The sequence below is a fragment of the Schistocerca gregaria genome, chromosome 8, assembly GCF_023897955.1.
Source record: "Schistocerca gregaria isolate iqSchGreg1 chromosome 8, iqSchGreg1.2, whole genome shotgun sequence".
NCBI classification, from domain to species: domain Eukaryota; kingdom Metazoa; phylum Arthropoda; class Insecta; order Orthoptera; family Acrididae; genus Schistocerca; species Schistocerca gregaria.
Window position 1 is genome coordinate 392,969,612 of NC_064927.1, and position 17,221 is coordinate 392,986,832.

The 17,221-nt window shown below is 39.3% G+C and overlaps 1 protein-coding gene and 1 long non-coding RNA gene across 2 annotated transcripts in view; one reads left to right on the forward strand and one right to left on the reverse strand.

The window, feature by feature from the left end:
• The window catches only part of LOC126284049 (ribonuclease P protein subunit p29), a 99,140-nt gene extending 90,459 nt beyond the window's left edge, over nucleotides 1-8,681 (forward strand). Inside the window, exon 6 of the mRNA XM_049982631.1 lies at nucleotides 8,256-8,681. The gene's annotated coding sequence lies outside the window, so the exon portion shown is untranslated. The remainder of the gene's footprint in view (nucleotides 1-8,255) is intronic.
• Nucleotides 8,682-12,943: 4,262 nt separating this feature from the next.
• On the reverse strand, nucleotides 12,944-16,954 carry LOC126284052 (uncharacterized). The gene is made up of 3 exons (XR_007551430.1): nucleotides 16,879-16,954; nucleotides 16,005-16,090; nucleotides 12,944-15,550 (listed from the first exon to the last, which is right to left on the reverse strand). It is a non-coding gene; the product is annotated as an uncharacterized LOC126284052 (long non-coding RNA).
• Between the last annotated feature and the right edge of the window lie 267 nt (nucleotides 16,955-17,221).

A 17,221-nucleotide genomic window follows, 5' to 3' on the forward strand; every position in this document is an offset into this window, starting at 1 on the left:
CTGTGATTTTCCTGTCTTTAACGCATGACCTAATCTACAGCAGCATGGTCATTCATCTCCCATGATCATAGTATCATAAATAATTATGTAGATATATGTGTTTGTACACATTATTGACCTCTTATCAGGTGTGTTCATACTTGTAAATACACGTAAATAAATTTTGCATTCCCGGTCATAACTTAATACACAGAATAACCTTGTGTAATTTTTATAAAAATCAAACATGCATCAATTTCTTTATATAAACAATAAGTACTGTGACACTGCTGTTTCACATCCCCCTGTCATTCCCTGGTAATCTTTCAAGAATTCCACATTTCTATCCATGCCTCACCTTCCTTCTCTAAATCACTGCCCAGTGAGTTGAATGCCACTCCTATGCGACACACAACTATCTTTAACCTGAATACCGATCCAGACCATATCCTTTCTGCAGAAAGTTTTTGCCATCCCAAAACCTGACACGTAAATCCATATCCCTCCTGTCCTAACACCAGCAATTCCCTACACTTCTATCTTTTGCCAACTTCCCAACCTCCACAAACTTTGCCCCATGGACTACTACCTTTGTTGACCAACACCTGCAAACCACCGTCTGTAACCTCCCATCCCACATCCAAGATGTTGCTCATTTCCTTCATAGATCCTATCACATTACCACTAAAGTCCTTGTTGGTCACTGTGGATACGACATGCTTGTACACCAGCATTCCCACACTACCTTTCTCAGCATTCCTCACCACCTCTTTCTTAATCCTCCGGGTCAGGCACATCCTGACACACAATTATTTCACTTTTAAGGCCATATGTATAAACAAGTCTGTGGTACTGCCATGAGTACTCACATGACACCATCCTGTTTCAACTTATTTATGGGTCAGCTGGATGAATCCATCCTATCCAGTCAGAAACAAAACCTCTTGTCTGGTTCAGATTCATTGATGATTTTTCATAATCTAAACTCATAGCAAGGACAATATTTGCTCTTTCCCCATATATTCAACAAATATTCCCAAATCCACTTCACATGGCTCCACTCAACTCAAAGAGACACCTTCCTAGATGTCAACCTCTACCTCTCAGATGGCTCCATAAATATCAAGTGCACCAACCACAAACTATACCCCCACTTTGACAGCTATCACTTGTTCCTTGCAAAAAGTCTCTTGTTATAGCAGTGCCATGTTTGGATGCAACATCTGCAGTGGTAGGCAGGGGTTGTTGAAATATACCGATAACATTACCAGAATGTTTACTGACATACAATATCCTACACAGCTCACACATAATGCAGACCTTTTGTGCGACCTCCTCCTCTGGTACTAGAAAATGTGTTAACCAGCCACTGACCAACACTCCTCTGATTACGAAATCTGACCCTGGCCTTTGAAAGCTCAACTACACCCTCACCAGGGCTTCAACTACCTCTTGGCATGCTCTGAGGTGAGGGGAATCTTACCAACATCATCCAAAGTAGTGTTCGACCACACATTCAACCTACAGAATATCCTTGCCATCCTATTCCAGTCCCGAACCCCATGAGTAATTCCCTTGTAAATGACCCAGGTGCAAGACCTGTCTCATACAGCCATCTACCAGCAATGCTGTCCAGTTACAGGCACTTCCTGCCCAATAAAAGGCAGAGGCACATGTGAAAGCAGCCGTGTTATATGTAGGATATTCTGCAATTACTCTACAGAATTATATGTGGACATGACAACTAACAAACTGGCTACTCAAAGGAATGGTCACTGTAAAACTGTGACAAACCAGAAACTTGGTCATCAAGTTGTCAAACCTGCTGTACACAACAACAAAAGTGACTTCAGTAGCTGCTAGCTGCTTTACCATGCGTGCCATATGGATACTCTCTCTCTCTCCCCCTCTCCATCTCCCTCTCCTCCCCCCCCTCCTTCTTTATATTTCTTATATACTCCACCCCCTCAGAACTCCTTTCATTTTGTTGTGCACCCATTGAGTCATCTGTCTTTCCTGCTGTTGTCTCAAACTATCGTGTTACCCTTCCTTGCCTTGTGCATCCTTCTCAACTACGTCCCCACATCCATCAGCCCAGGCAACTACTCTCAATAATTAATCTGTGTCATTACAGCTGTGGTAGTGTGTGTTTGTGTGAACGTGTGTACTGTATGCTAGAAGAAGAGAGATACCCCAAAATCTAATGTTGACACTGTTTTTTCAGTTGTTTAAAAATAGACTAAGCACCTATCAGTTCATCTAGGGGACAAGAAAAAACGGCATCGTTCAAGGCACAGAAGTTCAATAATGTTACGAATGGCTAGCTAGTACTAACTGCTACCTACAGGAGGTGAAATTCTGTGTATTGGTGATAAGCACACAAAGCACAACAAACTGTCGAATCTTTCAGAACTATTAGCTTCTTCTCCGGAGAGTGTGTCGTCGTCGTCGTCGTCCCCCCCTTTCTGCTTTCTGGAGATACCTTTATGGATTATGGACTGTGTGGGGAGACAGCTTGAAAGACATTTTGAGTCACGTTTATGAGGCATGTTTAAATGGTGCACTTTATAGAACATGCATGTGTATCAGCATTATCTTGGTTTGAGTTCCAGTCTAGCACATAGCCTGAACTTTGTCACAGTCAGTTACATCTGAAAACAAATGTATTACAATCAAATAATACATCTCCTCCATTTGAGAATTGTTTAGGTGATCTATGTATAAACCTAATATTCTTTCCAGAAAAAAAGTAACTTAGTGTTATGGGATTCGCAGCAGATGGTAGTACCCAGTGAGCATACCATACAAATTGATGAACAGACATTACACATATGCCCTCTCTCACAGTGTGACACTGACAAAAATCAGTTGTGTTACATACAGAGGAACATGCAACAATCAAGGCTGGTCAAGCCAACATTCGTGACAAATGGCACATACATATATGACAAAAATGTTGGCCTATGGTTCTAATGACCACTTTCACTCCAGCTTCCAAAAAAAAGATGACTCTAGATTTCTACTACATGTATTTTTGAACATTAATTTCTCAACCATGATGCAAGATGTGCAGCTGATGACAATAAAAATGATAACCATCTACTTGCTCAGGTTTTACCAATATAACGGAATGCACAGTGCTGTCTGCGCATGATAATACAGCTACGTATAAGTTAGGGCAATGAGAGACTGGTTGCAGTAGACCTGATCAATGGCCAGCTCAATTACCAAATGTGAAGACAGTGAGCAACTTCTTAGGGAATATGTCCGGAACTTAGTTTTTGATATTGCAGTCATATATTGATTGGGAGGATAGCAACAAGCACAAAAGTAGTACTATGGGCGCCAAGGATGCCAAAGGATGAGCATTATAAAGGGTGTCCAAGGGCTCTAGCTGAAAGGTAATAACCATTGCTTACAAGCCTATGAATCCCAAAGCCCAAACTATTATTTCATTCCTGTAGATAATACATTCTGGGGGGGAAAAAAACCTCTTCACGTCTGTCACTCAATTCTCTTACATGTGATCTAGTAGAACATTTGCCTCCTCATTAATTGGGCAGTAATCAGGTTTAATTGAACTGAAACATGCCAACAATACCAGGACCTTGCCAGTTTGCAATTGGAGAGAGATTCGGTGACCTTGCTGGTCCAGATAGCATTTGGCAAGCAGCTGTTTGCAGATGAGCATTATCTTGCTGAAATGCAAGCTCTGGATGGCTTGCCATGAAGGGCAACAAAATGAGGAACAGAATATCATTGACATACGGCAGTGCTGTTGGAGTGCCATTGATGACAACCAAAGTGGCCCTGCTACGAAAAGTGGGCCTAACAATTGGGGACAGACTGGTTGGTATAGTGTTGCCCATCATAAAGTCCGACAACCAGGGGTGCTATTTCATTTCATAGCAGGACCCATTTAGTCACCATCGCACCACAGCACAGTGGTACACTGACGATAATCTACGCCCCATTTTTGTTGCCCTTCAGGCAAGCCATCGTGGGATCACATTTCAGCAAGACAATGCCTGCCCACACATGGCAAGTTTCTACTGCTTGTCTTCACGCTTGTCAAACCCTACCTTGACTTGTAAGTTTGCCGGATCACTCCCCAATTGAGAATGTTTGTAGCATTATGGGCAGGCCCCTCCAACCTGCTTGAGATTTTGTTGATCCAACATGCTAAATAGACAGAATCTGGCACAATATCGCTCAAGAGGACATTCAACAACTCTGTTAATCAATTCCAAGCTGAATAACTGCTTGCCTATGGGCCGGAGGTGGACCAATGTCTTATTGGCTTGCTCAATTTATAAAGCTCTCTCTCCTGAATAAATCATCCAATTTTTCTGAAATTGTAATCATTTGTTTGTCTGTACATGTACATCAGATCTAAAGATTTCCGTTCCATGTGTGTAATTCCTTCGTGTTGCATTTTTTGTACTTTTGTTTTTTAAATTTTCGTGTTAGTGTGTTTTTGCAGTAAGAAGGAAGAGAAGGAACCTTCAAAATTATTTACACGCTGTCTGCATAGAAAGAAAGTTCCTCAAAAACTGAAGAATTATTTCACAAGAAATGGACACTAAAATTACCACCAACCATATAAACCAAACATTACATTATGCAAAGAAGTGAGCTGGTTTTGAAGTAGATGTAACATAACTGACTGAATCTGTTACAGTGAATTGCTGCTACAACTGACATTAATACGTTTTCAGATAGCCTTACATGACTCAGCTAAACTTCTATAATAGATCTTGAGAAACAATGCACTAATTCAATCTACGTTAATATAAAGAAGAATGCATATTTCAAGGAATTCTCTTCATCAGTACATTGAGAAATTCTAAACTGGAAGAAGAAGCAATGTGTGACAATGGAACATATCTAAACCATTTTCACCAGTGTAGAGGAACTTCAACAACAAGTAGAAGAAATTAATAGAAAAAGTTTGATAGGACACTAGAAAGTCAATAACAACAATTAATGAACAATTGGCACATCAAGAAGAAAATAGGCCTTTTTAATTATGAAGTCACAGATGCAATTGATGAGGTTTTGTACATAAGGCAGTTGAAAACAACAATTTGACTGAGCAAGAAGGAAAAAGAAACATAGGCGTAAAAAATAGGCTGGAGTACTTTGGTAAACTAAATAAGGTTTCGAAAATTAGTTAACTAAATAAGTTTGCAAAAATTAAGATTCCATTATATCTGAAAAAAAGAGTTTAAAATGTGTGCACTAACAGTTTTCATTTCTGACACCAAGAAATGAACTACTAATGCAAAAAGCATTCAGAAACTTTTCTGCTCAGTGAGTAATGGAGAGATTCATGTTGGGAATTATTAGAAGAGATAGAAAAAACAAATAAAGGAATCAGGAAAATGAAATGGAGGTGGATCAGAGGAGGAGTGAAGTAAATGAACTGAAATGTGCAGGTGGCTAGGGCCTCCCACTGAGTAGACCATTCGCCTGGTACAAATCCTTTTAGTTGATGCCACTCCTGTGCTTTGCACCTCAATAAGGATGAAACAATAATGAAGATAGCTCAACACTCAGTCCCTGAGTTGATAAAATCTCTGACCTGGCCAGGGATTGAAACTGGGCCTATTGTAAGGCATTCTGCTAAGCACTCAGCTATGGAGGTGGACAGTTGCAAAGTGGGCAGATAGCAGATGGACTAATGTTCTTTTCTAAATTCCCAGATATAACAAAAGACTGAGATGATTAGCTAATGGAAGGTGCACAGATGACATTGAAACCTATGCAGGAGCAACACAGAGATGAATAGCTGGTGACTGATGCAAGGAAAAGTGCACAGGGAGTCTTTATTCAACAGTTGATATCAAATGACTGGTAATTATGAGGCTGTGACTCACAGAAACAGTACATTCATGTCATACCCCACAAAATATGGATAAGGTAAACAGTTTGTTTTATTTTAGAGCATAAAACAATAATACAAAATACCATACTATGATTTGACACAGTGGCCTAATGGTTAAAGAAGCCTCTGTGGATTTGTGTTCGACCACAGTATAAGATTTTGATTGTTGACAAATCCTGAGTTTGAAAATGAAGTTTTGATCTCACTTATTACAGTCAGTAACAAATAACAAAACCATGTTTGTTTACAGTACCACAAACATATAAATCTTATGTTATAATGAAAAATTAATGTAAAATCTTCCTAATAATGTAAAGTCCTTGGGGGGAGTTAAATTGTTTACTTTATAGCTCTGAAGTTTTGTACAGGACTAAGCACCTCAACTATTCAGCGGGTTCAGGTGTGACTAATGACATTGTAGACTTACATGATGGCTTGTTGGATTTCTTCGTTGGAAGGACAGGAAGAAGGAAGGAAAGAAAAATTGGATTTTGTGTCCCATCAAACGATGAGGTCTCTACAGATGGAGTGCTGAAAAGGATTTTTGAATGAAAGTATTTTTGTAAACATTTTGCATTATGTAGGGGCAATAAACAAGGGGTGTTCAAAAAGAAAGGAGCCGGAGGCATAGTTACAGAAACCAGCACCTGTATGTTAGAAGTATTGACCCCAGCTGTTGAGACACTTGTTCCACTGCGATACAAGGGGGTGAATGGCTCTCATAAAATTCCGAGGCTGTGACGTTAACAAATTCTGCACGTACAGCTGAGGCGAATCGTGTGCCCCTCAGCCTTTTGAAGGGGACTGAAAATGGCGTAATCAAAGGGAGAGAAGTCGTGCACAGATCTTCAGATAGCCAGGCAAAGCTATAATGTGACCCACATGTTCTTGTGTAAAGCAGATTGTGCTTGCAGTTTCTCTCTGAGTGATACGACGCTCATCCTGAATCAATCTGCAACATTTTCTGTGTGAAACGCGGTGGTCGCTGTCACAAGACGTCCAACTCTTTGTTTGTCACGCAAGTCAGATGTTCCTGCCTCAACATTTTTAAACTTACTCACCCAATGATGCACAGTGCTCACATCAATACAGTCACAATAAACTGCTTTAATTCTCTGATGAATCTCCTTTGGGATGACACTTCTGCTGTCTAGAATTCAGTGACTGCACATTGCTTAATTTGCATTGACCAACCATCTGTGCACGGTTCCATACTTAACACTGTAACAACACAACTGTTCAATGATAAGGCTTCCTGTCAACTGGAGCCGTAGAGAAGAGGCTGTGGAACAAGCCAGTACCTGCCGTATACCGATGCTGCCAACTGTTGAAGAGTTATGAAGGTGGAGGCATTACTTTTCAGTCAACCCTCGTAAATAAGATTCTATTTGGTGTTTTGGTTGACGAAGAAATGTTTCCACTGCAGAGAATGAGTAAAGGTAAGGAGGTACCTTACAAGTCCAATATGGTTGAACTTAAGTTTTGGGCCAAAGGGGAGGTCTTTATGAAGTATTGAGTTTTGTTGTAAACGTGACAACAGTGTTGTGGAATGGGTGTTCTGGAACAGTGTGTTCATGGAAGGTGGAGGAAGTTTTGGGGATGTGGAGGGTGGAGTAAGTCAGCAAGATGGGTGTCCCAATTAATGAAACTGTGCTCTTTTAATACTCAGTGTGGACTGACTTTAAGGAACATTATTCATTGATACCTAAAGAAAGACTGATTGTAGCTCTGTCACCTGTTTCTATCAAAAAAACTGGTGTAGGAAGTATCTTTTCAGAATGTTATAATACAGAGCAGTTACATATTCAGTAACAACAGAAAAGACGAGAATAATAGGCCATACTTATAGTTATCTGCAAACAACGTTATTTCATTTAACTATAAACCTTATAATCTTTAAATGGCATTAGACTAGGTTCTGTTTTGATGAGGGGATTTTAGCATGGCCACCAAGATTTTTTTTGCAGAAACTCAGACTGTCCATTCATGATTGGACACTCATGAAAGTAAAATGAGAATATCCTGGCAATTGGGACTATGCCTTGTTTGAAAGGGGGTTGTGGTGGGGAATAGGGAAGATTAAAAGGAAAGTGTAGGTCACTAAGATTCCAGGATGTAGTGAGGAATAAAAGTGACTTGCCCTCTTTTTTTTTTTTGCAACTTTCTTCAACATACCTCCCCCCCCCCCCCCCCAAAAAAAAAGAGAGAGAGAGAGAGAGAGAGAGAGAACTAATAGTTGCAGAAGACAGACAAATGTCATGTACTAATATTGTTATTTCCTCAAACTAATTCATTGTTAAATGATGTACATGGGACATACTCTGGTGCAGGAGTTCATTGTGCCACATCAAGTGAAGCATTTCATTGTAATTCTTGTTGTCTGTTGCAGATTTTGGTTGTACAGCAGTATTTTGTCTTGGCCAGTGTGGTGTGCTGTGAATAAAAGGTGTGAAACCCTTTTTTTAAGAGAACACAACCCAATAGAATAATGTAATGCTCCTGCTCTTCTCAACTGTTAAATATATTTAGACTTCCATTGTAACAGCAATGTATTCCAAAATAACAAGTTTGTTGTAATGTTATAAATGTTACCCAAGAAAAGCATAATTTTTACGTCTCTCAGATTGGTGTCATCAAATTTTGATTGCATCATTCCATTAGATGCCTGGTTTTGTGTTATCTGTATGTCACCTGTGAAGCTGGTGATTTGATGTGCATGAATTATCATGTATGACATATTTTGCAGTTTTTACGAAATTAACAAAAACTGTTAATTCCAGATAAATATTGTAAAATAAAAATGTAATAGCAGAAATGTATTGTTTATGCATACAGGCTGAAAACTACTTGGTTGTGTTTTTGGTTTTTGATAAGATTGTCCATGATCCAAAGGTTGTACGCAAGAAAATTATAGCTAGATACAAAATAATATTTATTATGAATGATTACTTTAGTCTTAAAAAAAAGTATTAGAACATGAAGCAATGGAAACTCCAGGCAGGTATAAAACAGTGTAGGAAAACACAGATTGCTACTTACTGCAAAGACAACACTCTAATTCACAGGCAGGCACAATTAATAGACATTTACACATAAACTTTCAACCTCAGCCTTCACCGGAAAAAGAGAGAGAGAAACACACACCATGCATTCACACAAGCAAGCACATCTCATGCACACATGACCGCCAACTCCAATAGTTCGGGCCAGAATGCCATAAAACATGAGTTTGTCATCAGGTTGAGAGACAAATCTGGTACATTAAACTCAGTTCTCACACTGCAAGCTTTTGTAAAGAATGCCAGTATTTTGGCTCCATTCGTGAACCATGTCTAGTCGATTTCATTTCTTCCCCTTATGAAGTTTCAGTGCCCCATTGTAGAGCAACCAAAAACCAGAAGGGAACCATTGTTCAACATACAGTGTCTACGCAAGAGCAAAGCGCTTTGTGACTATGATGCACACTTACACCTTGAGGACTGTCACTACACAACTTCAACCAGAGTACACCAGTAGTTTTCAAACCATGTGGCTTCTTCAAAACCAACTCAGTGGATGCTTTCATTCTGAAGGAACTTTGGACACTTTGTTTCTTTTCTCGGATAATTGTGAAGTCCCTGTCACAAGGTAGGAAACTAGTACCTGAACATAAAAACTTTTGATGTGTATCTGTGAAGTACTTGCAGTTGACCAGATACACTCCTACAAAACGAAAAACAAACACAGTGGCACGAGTGAATAAGACCTATCAGACTTGCACTGTACACTATGAGAGGGTGGTGCATGCGATGAACAAATATGCAGCGCTGCATACACACCAGGAATCTCGTTATCGGCCGTGGATTGTTGCTAGCTGTGCAGCGGTTGGTCACTGCCAGAGCCAATGGCAGCCAGTTTGATGTGTCATACGGAGCTCCTTCGGTGTCCACAGCATTGTTAACATGCCACGACAGCGTATACATGAACCTTTTGTGCAATTGGTGGAGTTTGAATGAGAGCATATGAGCGAGAACATACAGTAATAGCGAGGGAATATTGTGAGCCTACAGGAGGCCAGGTGGACATACCGCAGAATTGCGCAACATACGGGGGTGCGAGGTTTCCACAGTGCATCAGTGTTGTCACCAGTGGTCAGTGGAAGGTGCGCATGCCTGTGAACCTGGGTCTGGAGAGCGATGACACTTAGATGCATGCAAAGACCGTCACATCCTACAAAAAGCCGTTCTGGACCACACTGTCACTTCACAACTTAGGGACACTGTTGCTTCAGGGGTATCAGCAAGAACCATTCGCAACCATCTCCATGAAACAGGGCTAGAGTCTGTGTACCTTTAAAGCATGTTCTTTTCATGCCGCAACATCATTAACCCTCCTCCAGTGGTGTCACGATAGGCGTTTATGGAACAAAGAATGGAGATATGTTGTCTTCAGTGACGAGAGTTGCTTCTGCCTTGGTGTCAGTGATGGTCGTACACATGTGTGGCGTCATGCGTGTGAGAGCCAAAATCAGGAATATATATGACATAGGCTCAAAGGGCCAACACCCAGAATCACGATGTGGAGAGCAATACCCTACACTGGCCGTACTCCTCTGGTGGTCATCAAGGCAACATTGAACAGAGCGTGGTACATTCAAACCATCATGCTACCATTCAGCAAGGTGATGTGTTTTTCCAACAGGAAAATGCGTGTTCACATGTATCCCGTGCCACCCTCTGTACTCTTGAACATGTATCTCAACAACCCTGACCAATGCAATCCCCAGGTCTGTCTCCCATTCAGCATGTTTGGGACTGGATGAAATATCATCTTGTGTGGACTGCACGTCCAGCACTAACACTGGCCCAACAGAAGCACCAGGTGTAAATTGCATGGCAGGCCATTCTGTAAGACTACGTTCAGCACCTTTACAATTGTCTCCATGGGAGAATTTCAGCCTGCATTGTTACAAAAGAAAGGTATACACAGTACTAGCACTGATATTGTGTGCACTCTGTTGACTGTGATTTACTCACATGCATATGGCTCTGTCTGTGTGATAGTGTTTTTTACATCCTAAAGAATGTGTCAATAAAATTTCCCCCTGCTGGGGTGATGAATTCATGGTGTTCTTTTTCATTTTCCAGGAGAGTAGGAATAAAGCACTAAAACACGCCAGTTATTGTTCCGTTTGACACAGCCACCATACAATGATTTTGCATCCATACCTTCTTCAAGTGTATTGTAATTGTTCATCACAAATTGAAAGAGACAGGAACTATCTCGGCTGAACTTCTCCTTTACTGTGATGTTTCCAGTACCAACGTCATGAACCACAAAATTATACAGTAACAACTGTCTGCGATAGAACGCTGTGGAATGTGTCAACCTAGGACAAAGTAAAACCTGTTGTGGGTCAACACACATAACTTGTGTATTGTTCCTTTTAGCCATTTCCATATTGTTTATCACTTTGTATGCTTGGTCTACTTTTGCCTGATGCAACTGACTCAAGTTTGATATTGTGCAGTTCTGTTTTGTCTGAAGATGCAATCATTTTGTTAAACAACAAATTACACCATCTGCAAGTATCTGATTTAGGCCTTCCGATACACGAATTACAATTGTTTGCTACACACTTTGATACTATGACTTGCTTATTGATTTATCAGGAAAGTTTTCGGTAAACTATTGATACATTCTGCAGAGGTTGAGATCACGGTATAGATATTCTTTTGACAATTTATTTCTGCTGTAAAGGCTCATCTGCGTTGGCAAACTCTAAATGTGTTTTTGAAACAGAGCCCTGTCCTCATTTGATATGGCATGTGGCGTATTGATATATTTTCCTCGACCATCTGTAGGAGTTGTCATTTCACCTTTTAGTGTATGTTCAAGGGTCTGTATTCGCCTTTGGGTGATGCAGAATATGTCCAATGTTTTTGACACACTTCTTCTGACTGGACTTTGTGCTTGAAAGTAGCTTGTCTCCGTGAAGTCTCGTCTGTCTTATCTTTCCTTCATTTGCATACATATCCTGAATCATGTAAGCAGTCGCTATTACTACCTAACCTTCAGTTGGATTATCAACATTACTACCTGTAATATTCCATTGGAATATCGTACTTCACATTCTCTTGATAATATAGCAGTGCTCAGGTTATGCATTATATTTTTTCATCAGTGATAACTACATATCTGTAGTTAATTTTGTTCACGTTTCGTATTTTTACTGTGGTGTTTTCAGAAGGTGTACATAATTTATGTCGTTAGAGCCACGTACTGTAGAAGGCACATGTGCCACTGTACAGGACGTACACTGAAGCACCATAGAAACTGGTATAGCCATGCGTGTTCAAATACAGAAATATGAAAACAGGCAGAATATGGTGCTATAGTCGGCAATGCCTATATAAGACAGCAAGTGTCTGGCACAGATATAAGATCAGTTACTGCTGTTACAATGGCAGATTATCAAGATATAAGTGAGTTTGAACGTGGTGTTATAGTTGGCACATGAGCGATGGGACACAGCATCTCTGAGGTAGCGATTCTTCCATACGACCATTTCATGAGTATACTGTGAATATCAGGAATGTGGTAAATCATCAAATCTCCTACATCGGTGAGGCTGGAGAAAGATCCTGTAAGAACAGTACCAATGGCAACTGAGGAGAATTGTTCAACATGACAGAAGTGCAACCCTTCTGCAAATTGTTGCAGATTTCAGGTCTCGACCATCAAGTGTCAGCGTGTAAACCATTCAATTCATAAGGGCTTTCAGAGCCAAAGGCTCCCTTGTGTGGCCATGATTACTGCACAATACAAAGCCTCACACCTCACCTGGGCCCATCAACATTGACATTGGACTGCTGGTGACTGGAAACATGTCGCCTCGTCGAATGAGTCTCATTTCAAATTGTATTGAGGGGATGGATGTGTACGGATATGGAGACAAGCTCATGAATCCATTGACCCTGCATGTCAGCAGGTGACCGTTCTAGCTGATGGAGGATCTGTAATGGCCGGGGGGGGGGGGGGGGGGGGGGGCAGTTGGAGTGATGGGGGACCCCTGATACGTCTAAATATGACTTTTGAAGGTGACACGTACATAAGCATCCCGTCTGACACCTGCATTTATTCATGTCCATTGTGCATTCCAACAGGCTGGGGCAATTCCAGCAGGACAATGCAACACCCTACATGTCCAGAATTGCTATAGGGTGGCTCCAGGAATGCTCTTTTGAGTTTAAACACTTCCGCTGGCTTCCAGACTCCCCAGATATGAACAGTATTGAGCTTATCTGCGGTACCTTGCAATGTGCTGTTGAGAAGGGATTTCCATCCCCTCATACTCTTACAGATTTATGGACAGCCTTGCAGGATTCATGGTGTCAATTCCCTTCAGCACTACTTCAAACATTAGTCGAGTCCATGCCATGTCATGTTGCGTCACACTGTGTGCTCTCGTGGGCCCTACACAATATTAAGCAGGTGGACCAGTTTCTCTGGCTCTTCTGTGTGTGTGCGCTACTCTATAGACATATCCCTTTATACGAAACCCAAACAACATTATTCTTCTCACCTGTCTTGTAGGCAGTTTTGCAGGAACTACATTACCTTTTTGTGGTTTGTATTCAAATCAAGCATCACAAAGTCTTTTCCCTTTAATATCCTGCCAATTACTGAAGTGAATTTTACTTTTCTCTGCGTTATTTATACATTTCAAACCACTTGCTGTAAGTGTCACCCTTCTACACGCCACCACCCTTGTAACATAGAGCATTGTTCACACAAGAGGTGTGAAAACTGCATTAATCTCCTCACTGTTTACTGCTGCCCTCAGACTGTAAACAGGTTAACTATTACAGAAGGTGATGTAGCCTGGCACATAAACATTATTCCATGTGATTCTACAAAACGTCAAAGTGTGCCATAAGCATTATTCATGTGCACACTTCATTGTATGAAGTAATTTTGACTTCCAGCTTTCACTGAGGTATCAGTTTATTTACTTCCTTTTTTTCACACAAAATGTTGAACACATGCACACCATACTTCACATTCTCGTCATACAAGCTCTGTTTGCACAGCAACTCATGCCAAGGGGGACCAGATACAGACATATAAAAAAAGAGAACAAACAGTTTCAAAAAGGAGGACAAATTCAAATTTAATAAATAAATTAATTAATAGACATAACAATCCTTAACCTTTATTAGTACTTCTCTGAAGATCCAATTTTCTGTAGAAGTTTGGGCTTGCTTAGCAAATAGTTGTAAAAAGAGAGAGACAGAAAAGTTCTTTTAAATTATACTAGACCATCAACACACCTTTAACAGATTCAAGGTTCAACCTATTCCCATCTCCAGCCCACTGTGTTGTAATGAGCAAAAATACTCTTTTTGTATTTGCATCATGCCATGATGTACTGATAAAGTATTAGCGAATTTTAACAGTTCTGAATGACAATCAGCAGACCAACTTTCACAAAAATACTTGGCCCATTTCTTCTTTTTCCACCACTACAAGTTAACCCATTAAATTAAGGATCATTACTATTCTTTTCAGAAATTGCCTAAAATTACAGAATTGGTCAAAAAGTTTTACATCTGTGATTCCAAAATATTTACATTTTTCTTCAATGTCACTGTAGTTAACACCTTTTCAAGAAACATCTGTTTGAAACAGAAAAAGTCATCAAATATACAGAGCCATCATTTTAAATATTCATGGCATGATTGATAAAGCAACATTGTTTCCACCAGGAAAAGTTTAACTTATTTATCAAAGCCGTTTCTGTTACAATTTCCAGCTTCTGCTGAATGTTTAGGAAAATGAATTTTACATTTAATTAGTCTTCAAACACTTTATGTACAGAATCTAAAATGTCAGTCACTTCAAGCACAGAGTTGTCCTTTTCTAGCTGTACAATATTTGAACTGAACACATATATCAATGAATGCAAATGCCATAAGTAGGTTTCACTTAATGTATTCTCAAAGAACTGAAATAAAACATTTGGTGGCTTTCTTTCTGACAAAAAGTAATATTTCAGAGCAGGCTATATTCCCAGTACCGTTTCAGTGCCTGGGGAAATAGACAACCACCTAGTTTCCACATAAGCCAGGACTTGTTTGTAATTTACCTCGACAAATTCACACAAGGAGTGTAATTGTTCCATTCAAATAGTGTAATTTTCACAATGACTCATGCCAAATCAACGGAAAGACTGTCAGCACCATGCTGAATTGCATTATGCAAAATGTGAATGGGACATCTCATACTGATTAAATCCTTATTGTTCAAAGATGTCTTTTTAATCTGCTGTATGTATTCTTGCCTTCCTTATGATTTACACCTCCAAAGTTTGTGTTAGCACTATCAACGGTAAATGACACACTCTTATTAGCAATAGGAAATTACGTAGTGTTTTTGTAATATTCTGTTCAACAGTCTCGGATGTTTCATTATGGGTAAATTTTAGGTCAGTTGCTTTTGTTATTAAACCACCAAGATTGTAGTCAAAATACCGAAAAAGAATGGGGAACATTTTTGTATTGCTGTTGTTACTTCCACCGGTTGTGACACCAAACCAGGGTTCGCCAGTCAAAGCTTCCATAGTTACTTTCAAGGCATGAGGACCAATTACATTGTCTCAGTGCTTTGAGATTTTTCTGGCTGAGATCATCTTTTTAGCAAGATCTGAAACAAATGACTTTATTAAATTTTGGCATTCAATCCATTGACCGAAGCTAAAATGGATAACATTATCGAATGCTATTGCTCTTTCTCCAGCAAGAACTTGGTGACTTAAAGCAGAAGTAGATCACTGTTGCTGAAATAATGTGTGTGTCCTAGACATTGAACTGCACGCCTTAAGATTTTTCTTATGCTTCTGAGTGGTAATATGATTCTAAAATGAAATGTGTGATGATCGAGATCTTGGCCACCAAGTACAATAAATTTAAAATATTTCAGTGACACAGTGACATGCATTTTATTTTATAACATTAAATCATATTAAATGATGTTTATGTATTCTGTGCAGAACTGGAGAATTTTATCACCAGTTTTTTCTCACAGAAGTAAATTGATTGACTAAGAAACCATGAAATAAAACTATGACAATAAAACTATCTGTTAAGCTATTTCTTACCTCTTTTGGCCACTAAGATGTTTCGAGCTCCACATATTTTACATTCAGTTTCAAATTCATTTCTCCCATGCTTGAAGGCAGGATATCTGTAAGAAAGAACATCTGAGAATGTACCCTTGTGTTTAGTCATTGCCAGATACTTTATATAACTCACTTGATTACAATAAAGATCAAATCACACTCACACATGAGTACTGAGTACATGACATGAAACACATGTATAATGCCAAGCTAAGACAAGGTGAAACCAGAACTGAAAATGTGGAACACACTTGCGGATCAGTCAATGATCAGTTGCGGAAAATCAGTGAAATTGATAATCCTGCTGCCATCTGTAGATAAGGTATTTGAGAAAAGAGCAATAGATCATGAATGACAGCAAATATAATTTTATTACGGTCAACTTTGTGAAAAAAGGACGACAATGTAAAAATCCGCCCAGATGTGAACAAAGAGATAAAAAGGGGGACGTAGCTGGATTTATCTGGACGTCTGGTAAGCTGTTCATACCTGAAACTGTACACAGTCGATTCAGAGATATTACATAAAGAAATTTGAGTTTAAAAAAATAATCTTTTTTGTTCTTGTGCCAGTAATTTGAAATTATTAAAATTAATTTTATAAAATAAAATAAGTAATTGAAACAATTTAATTTTAAATTGCAATAAAAAATATAAAAGAACATTAATAATAGCTGAATTTGGGATATGACTGGGTAACATGCATAATTGTTATTTATAGAATATTTACTTAAATAGTAAATCAATAATGATTTGTCTGAATTTTATGTAGAAAAAAAATAAATCGAGCTTATTGATGCTACACAACAATGTAGAATACAGAGACTGATACCCAATGAAACAAATTTCCATACCTTTATCATATTAGAACATCCAGTGTGGTTATGCACAATGCGTGGTAGTAGTACGAGGAAGGACAGGAAGCAGCTCTGTATAAGAAAAATATGTTAATAAATGTTACTATCAGTATGTAGTGGGTGTCCACATTTACGTGGATTGCAATAAAAATAATAAGTATTTTAAAGTTAAAAAATGTGCCCTCCCCCTGCCCTTCACTTCTCAGAACAGACATTTGATCACTAATATTGGTGCAGCATGACATACATCTCAAATGTCATTTCCGTTTCCTCCAGCAAGGTCATTCTTCTGTTGGGCTGACAGTGGTTAACACGCTAGACTCACATTCAGGACAACACT